Below are 8,211 nucleotides of genomic sequence, written 5' to 3' on the forward strand. Positions count from 1 at the left end.
TGATAGTTAAATATCTTCCAGGTCACTTGCGCACTGGGTGGCATATTGCATGATGGGATCCTTCGTTCGGCTTATTGCTTGGCACTTGCAGGTCTCGTGTAACCTTTAAGATAATGATCCCTTTTTCTCGAGATCGGTCTTGTTCAAGCTGTATTGACTTCTTTTGTATGCAGAGCGCCATTCTCTGTTGGTCTCACTTGAATATACAGTCAGCGCCGAGTATCCATATTTTCACGACGAATGAGATTCTAAACCCCAGGCATAACTTTGCTCATAAATCTATGACCTTTGCTCAAGTAAAGAAAACACTTTAATTAGTTCAGGATATCCGGTAAGATATATTTTAAAGCATAGTTTAAATATGTTAAAACCATGGTAGCCTACACATCTAATCACTGTAAAGTTCTTAGTGCTGAATGGTTTTTAGCCTCCACTTGAAGCTCGGGCTTCCCCTATCAGGGTCGATCGCGGGTGGATACTTAATCCGCTGTGGCATTGGCTTATGCTCTGAGCATCCGAAATTACGTAGAGTTATAATTCTGCAAGGCACTGCTGAGCCTTTAGGCACTCGGGTCGAGTAAATATTCAGTAAAGATATAGACATTATAGCATCAGATTCTTCCAACCGTTGCACAGCCCTGAGCTGCTCAGCAGCTGTGAATTTCAAGCCTGTATTGGGATTTTGGCAACACGATCATCTACGCCACACACGAAGTCTCATTTCCAGACTTTGTAACGCAATGAGGACTCGGGTTTCTGAAACCCGCATTTTCATGCGGCGCACAAGCCTTTCGTGCTGGTCACCTCTAAGGGTTCAGTGAGACTTGAGCTTTGACAGCCGTCTCTCCAAGGAGCTGCACAAATGTTAGTGTTCAAGATCTGCAATGAAACTAGAGCATCGACAACACACTCTTCTAGGCATATCATTTATAGTTCGGGGTTTGCAAGCTTCAGTGAGACTTCAGCACTGAGAACCTATTCTTCTAACCTCTGCACAGCATTTATTGCTCAGGGTTTGTAGGGTTTTAATGAGACTCGAGCATTGGAAACCCGATTTTCTAGGCAATTATCAGGTTTTCATGTTCAGGATTTGTACGGTCTCGCTGAGAATCGAGCATAGACATCATATTTCTCTAGGAATGCACGACCTTTTTGTGCTTAAGGCACTGACAGCACTGACATTCCACTCTTCAAGTCATCAAATCCTTTATTATTCAATGTCTGTGCGGTTTGAATCAGCCTTGAGCATTATCACAACCCAGTTTAATAGGCAATCAGAGCTTTTGTTGTTCAGAGACTTCAGTGAGACTCCAGCTTTTACAGGGTTGAGCACGGCGTCACAGGTTTAGTTGCCTGCCGCAGTGGTCGTATGCTGATGGTCGCAAAACAAACAAACAAACAAACAAACAAACAAACAAACAAACAAACAAACAAACAAACAAACAAACAAACAAACAAACAAACAAACAAACAAACAAACAAACAAAAATGCTCGTGAGCTTATATTTATGTGCACGCTATAAGACTTCATGTGATCGAAAGAAATTCGGAGACTCCCTATACTCACTGCGGTGCCTCTAAAACAAGTTAGTTGCATTTGTGACATCAAGCCTGTAATTTTTTCTGCGTTTACAACTCTTACTTTTTGTCAGTGAACAACGCCATGTACTGGGGGATTGTTAGGTTTCAGTGAAAATTGAGCATCAACAGCCCACTCTTCAGGGCAATGTATCTAGTGCTCAGGGTACCGATAGCGCTGACAAGTCACTCTTTAAGGTAATACACAGCCTTTACTGCTCAAGGTCCCCAGAATTTCAGTCAGATTCGTGCATCGAGAATCCTTTCTTCTGGGCAATTCCCAGCCTTGAACATTAAAACTTCTAAGGCTTCAGTGACATTAGCGCGTTGACAACTCACACTTCCTGACAAGGCGTCACCTTTAGTGCCGCAGTCAATAAGGTTTCTATCAGATTCGAGCGTTGGCACTTACTCTTGAAGGCAATGTATCGGCTTTAGTGCTTGCAAGCCATCACTCAGACTTGAACTTGACAACGCATTCTTTTACCGCATACACGATTTTTGACGCTCATGATTTGTAGGGCATTGATGAAACTTGAGCGCGGACAACCCACCCTTCTAAACAATGCCTCAATAGTTCAATTAAGGGCTGTAAGATTGGAGTGAGACTGCAGGGCTGACAACCGACAATTAGCAATGTACAGCGTCTAGCGATGAAACTATTTTATGGTTTAAGTAAGATCAAAGCTTAGATATTCCAATTTTTTAGGCAATTCAGGGCTTTAGTTCTCATGGTTTGTAAGGCTTCACTAGGACACGAGCCGCGATAACCCATTCTTCTCATCCATGCACAGCGTTTAATGCTCATTGTCTCTACGGTGTTAGCTAGACTTATGCTTTGATAAGCTTTGAGAACCCATCCGCCATGTTAGGCAATGCACAGCCGTTCGAGTTCAGGGTTTGTAACGTTTCAGTGAGACTAGAGCGTTCGTCAAAATCTGTAGTGTTTAAATGAGACTCGGGCATCGACAATCCATATCTTCAGGCAACGCACACCCTTTAGTGTTCAGAACTTATAAAGTGTCAGCGAGGCTCCATCATTTACAAACGACACTTCTTGGCGATACCTATACACAATTTAGTGATCAGGGTTTGGGTTGAAGCGAGAATCGAGCTCAGTCAACCCGCTCTTCTAGGCAATGCATATCCTATAGTTCGTTCTCATTTCAGTGGGATTTTAGCATCGATAACCTAGCATTTCATACAGTAAAGGGCCTTTCTTCTCAAGGCTCGTGAGGGTTTCATCAGACCTGAAACATGAACAACCGATCTCTAAGCGAGTCAGCGTCTTTAGTGCTAATCATATTCAAGAGTCAAATCACCACTGGTTTCTCAGTGTTGCAGGTGTGCACCGAACGTTCAGGCACAGCCCTGGTGATGATTCTAACCGCAGCGTAATGCTTTGCAACTCAACACTTCCAACGACGCAGAGCAGCTTTTTAGCACAGAATATCCATATATTTTCATGTTGAATACCCATTCCACTAGGCGCTGCAGAGCCCCCGTTGTTGACTAGTTCATCTACGGCATCATCACTTTGTTGTGGTGTTAGTCGCGCGACCGATTGCGACTGGCGACCAGAAAGCTACTCAAGACGAACGATGTTCGCATTGACAAATGCGACCGACGAGTCGCTAAACCGAAATGTTTCACGATAGCCGTTCACGTCTGCTTGAAATATCATCGCCGCGTAAAATAAGCGTCAGCGTATACAGACGTCCTGTTCCTTCACATCTGATTGGTTCAGCTGTTCTGCTACTGCGGTCGCGCGACTGAAAAATCGAGCAGTGAGCGACTGGCCCGAAACGGTCGCATTTCGAGAAAAGCGACCATTTGCAACTATACTTGCGACTGGTCGCTTTGCGACAGATTTGGTCGCGCGACCTCGCCTAGTCGCAAGTGTGAGTGGGCCCTTAGTCTGGAGGGATGACAATGTCGGCTAAGCCAGGCACCCCTTGGTCTGTCCCGGTCTCACCCTTATGCATCCTGCCGCACTAAGCCGTTCTTGTGGCTGCTTCTCTATATTCCCGTTCCTGCAAGGCTGGCGCGCCCATAAACCCGCCTGTTGTGGCGCGCAGCGTTGTGTAGAGGCCGGGTTGCGTTCCCTCGAAGGTTGCGTTCACCCGGAAGGTTAAAGTTTGGCGTAACCAGCGGTACGATTAGCGCCGCCAAAGGACACGAATGAATCACCGCGCGGCGAGGCCACGCAGCCGCGCTGGTCGTTGCCAGCGCAAGACGCGGCAACCGGGCTTCAGCGGCAACCGGCGGCAGATCCCCGAGGCGACGTCGGTGCGTGACCGCCGCGGCAACAGGCAATGCTTTCTGAACGGACGGCAAGCTGTTTAGTTGCTCGCAGCACTGACAGCACAAATCGCGAGAAGCTTAAGGTGCTCATGTGTACTCTCAGTGCAACGTTAGCAGAGAGAGAGAGAGAGAGAAGTTTAATGATACGAAATGCAGAGAGGTCGCCCTGAGGTATATTCCTCTAGCCAGCTACTCGGCGTTGGGGGAAGGGGAAGAGGGAAGAAAGAGGCGCATGATGGGTGACGATGATGAGAGAAAGAGGATGTAAAACATATGGCAAGCAATTTGGCATGCTCAAAGCCTACAGTCCAGGCCCGTACTTTCTGAAAAGTCCAGTAACGCCTGGATAACCTTAGAACTTTAGCAGTGTTAACGTTATGTAAAGGACTCGCGACGTAGCAGGATGAGTTGAAATTGAGTTCGTAGGCGTGGGGAAACCCTCCGAAATTTCTCGATCTTTCTCGAGGACACTGCCGTGAGCAAAGAAAACAGGTTGCAAGTATGTACAGAGTAGGTTCGTGTGTTCCGGTGGAGTTGTTATTTCGGTGACTGAAAGATTCGAGTGCAAGCCATTTCCGAGAGAGACAGCAGCGGAGGTGCTGGATTAAACGAGTGTCATTACACAATGCAGAATTCGCTCTCCACGTTTTTATTCCGTCTCCGAGAGCATTCTTCGTGGCGTTGCAGCTATATGGTTGCGGTGCACGCAACTCTGCCGATACTGACTGGGTCTGGCTGGGAGGGAGACTGGCGTGCCGACAGCGTTGGCAGGCCCGTTAAGCGCACCGCCCCCCCCCCCCCCCCCCCCCTCCCAACGACCGCTTCGCTGGTGACGCAAGGGGCGGCAGCGGCGGCGCACTTTCGCTTTCGCCGTCAGCCAAGGCCGGCAGCGGGTTGAACGGTCGCCATGCGGGCCACCGGGCCGCTTGGGGCGAAGCGAGAGGACGGCCCGCGCGCTTCGCCCCAGCACAACCGCCACTTCAGCCGCGGCTGCCGGGGGCACTGACATTGGTGCTGCGTTCTTTCTTTTTTTTTTTCACTCACTTCTTTTCTTTTCTCGCCGCTTGTATCTCGATTGGGTCGTCGGGTGCTCCCGCTAAGCGTTGCCGTGTGGAGGTACGCAACCGGTAATATAGGAGCCAGGAAGGACGAAGTCGCGATTATGAACGGGGCCGAAGATTCATGCGGGACATGTAGATTGCGAACCCTCTCCTGCCATCTGCGCCGCGGACATCACCCCGCTTTATAATCTCCTGTTCTCCTTGAGCGACTCGGCCGCAGTAAGACTGCTGGCCGTTTGAGTACTGCATGCGTCATGCGTCGCCGTCTGCTTATATGCGTCGCCTGCATGCAGCATTCTCTGCCTGCAGGTAATAACTTCTAGAAAGTGCCGTCTAAGCCTAGGCTACTGAGTTTGGCCAGAAACAGCCGTTTGGCCATAGCTTCTCGTGGCGGTCTTTAGCCGCTCATCACTCGGAATGTCCTGCCTGCAGCCTTGTGCTACACTTGCCATGACGTGACTAGGATTTGTCCTCAATCGGATATAGTCTTTTTGATTTTGTGCGCTTCGCAATGCGGGAAGAATACCTGGAGGGACGTAAGAGGTCAAAGTGGACAATGCCCAAGTGTTTGGCCAATGAAAACGCTTCAAGAAGTGCAGAAACTTTCAGCAGAGACTGAACCGAGGCTGCGGGCATACGCCGCGTGCTTGGGGCAGCATATCGGAAGCCGTGCATTGCCACGCACCTTACTCCAAAGTCGGTTTTACGACGCTGCGTGCGAAGTCTTTGTCGATCAGAAAAGGATGGTACTATTCGGAACCGTTTCATTCTTAGTGCGATCAACAGCTGTCGAACAAGGAATGTCGCTGAAGCCAGCGTTTCGACAAGGGGACTTAAGTGTTGAAACGTTGGTCGACTACCCTGGAACGTTGTCGAAACATTTCGACGACTACGTTGGCTCCATCGATATTCCTTGTTCGACCACTATATATCCCCTCAAGCTGGAAATCTTCGTGTGAACATCGGTCTTGCTTGTATCGATCTACATTATTATTAAGTGAAGAAAGATGGGAAAGTAGGTTTTTTTAGCACCTACCTTCCAATCACTACTCAGAAAAAACATGGAGAAAACGAGTTGAAATATCAAATAACAGAACAATTAAACCAACAAAGCACACACTATAACAGAAGTCTCGAGCATGCAAGTAGTGTGTCGTCACGGGCGTCAGCAGTGGAATCGGAATTGTATTGGGAGAATCTTGCATCACAACTTGCACGCTTCGTACCCTGCTGAACACCCAATACTGCTGGATGCTGAACACCCAAGGTACGGCCACTGCACATTCGTTCGCGTAGCGGTAGAGTCGGGCATGCGAGAAGGTATGCCGAAGAAGGTTACTAGTGCCGGCCGGGCGCACAGCGGTCGCGGGGGCAACAAGCGAGAACGAGATAGAGGAAGGGAACACCACGGCCGTACCGTTTTCTCCGACAGGCCGGGTGGCTCGGAGGATAGATGCACTGCCGCACATTCGGAGTGGATTCCTGCGGGCTCGCTCACACGCTGCAACTTGTCTGAGGAGAACAGTCAATTATCGGTACTCAGTTCTTTGGAATCTTTAGACTTGCAGACGGTAACTTACATTGCGAATTCGGGAAAGGAAATTGACGAGATTCATGCCCCTTTTCGAACAGTGCTAATGTTCAGGAATATTGACGTCAGGGGCGGATGGTCGTGTGAACAATTGACAGAAAAATTACCACGCATTTGGATGCTTCGTTGTCACCACCCCATCAGTAACGGATGTTTATTGGATAGATTCAGAAGAAAGCTTTACGCTGGGGTAAATGTGCTCAAGAAGTTAGCAGATTGCTGAACCACGGAAAGATTGCACGGAAGATTCAGATCATTTGTAATGATCGTACCAGACGACTTTGGGGACTTTGATGAGCTATGCTAACAACGCCGATATTTTAGAACTGCCTAACGTGAAGAGGAATAGATTTGGAAACCAGTAACTGTATTCACTTATGCGTGGACGTTCCGGTGCATTGCAATTATCGGCAAATTGCACGACAAAAGAAAACAAAAACAAAATGACCTGATGTGTGAAACAATGAGCGGGTGGGCTTAGCACATAGGTGAAAGACACTAGCGGTGACTGATGTACCACAATTTGCCCAATCAGGGAAACAAATTTTCACAGTTTTTGGCATCATTCACGAACGCCCATTGCTGTATCTCAGCATCTGTGTCTTTCTAGAACTAAGCACTATATTTCTGGCCACGGCGGTTGAATACGAAGGGGACAGAGTGTAAGCACATATCCGTTTACTGAAATCTGAGTGGCCGGTATAAAGAAAGCAATGTGGCAAAAAATAATCCGGAGCTTTCTATTAGGTGTTTCTTAAAGCAGGTGCGGAATTGGGGCGTTAGACCCGTCAATCTGTAATGTGTGAACGATCTCAGCGCTTGGCAGAAGAGTTTTACGCTTTGGTATGCCGAATCTGTAAGGACGCTTTATCGGCTTTATAATTTTTCACGCCCACCACGAAAGACATTGTGATGGCGGATAGGCTATGATGTGGCAATCCGTAAGCTAATGGGCTTCAGATCAGTTCACAGGCACCACAAACAATGATGTTTCTATAAAGGGCCACCAGCAGAGGAAGAAGTTTCTTCTACATCTCATGACAGCATTTGCAAGCAATGGTGATGATGCATTGGGGAACTATTCCAATGCTCTTGGCAGAATGAGTGAAAGAGGCTGGCTTGTTCGTAAGGAAAGGCAGTAAGTTAATTAGATTTTCTGGGCGCTGATCCCATGTGCTAGAACCCCACAACACCGAGGCAGACTGCACGAGAAATTACGAGCGTTTAGGCGCTCCAACTCCATTAACAAGTTGACTTCGGACGAACGCTAGGCCATAGGTCGCCAAAATAAACAGAAGTCCTCATACTCAGTCACAAAATATATTTTGCTTAGGGCTCACTCAGACTCACAAAGTCCTACTCAGCCGTGCTCACTGATATGTATACTCAGACTAACGGGTGGATTGACTGAGTCAACTGAGGCGTCTGACTGAGTCGACTCATGAATGAGCTTGCCGACCTACGCTGTAGGCTTTGCAGATGATTTTGATGTTTCTGCGTACCACTCCAGAAGTCATTTGACTTCGAAATCCTCGAAAGGCTGCACGGAAGACATTAATGCCTTAGTGTGGCTATCCCTTACACAAATGGGCTTTAGAAAGGACGATGACTTGGTAAAGGACGCAGCTTATTCGGAGGAGCCCACGTTCTAGAACATTCAATATCCTAAATGACCGC

The sequence above is a fragment of the Dermacentor silvarum genome, chromosome 3 (genome assembly GCF_013339745.2).
Source record: "Dermacentor silvarum isolate Dsil-2018 chromosome 3, BIME_Dsil_1.4, whole genome shotgun sequence".
Classification (NCBI taxonomy): Eukaryota; Metazoa; Arthropoda; class Arachnida; order Ixodida; family Ixodidae; genus Dermacentor; species Dermacentor silvarum.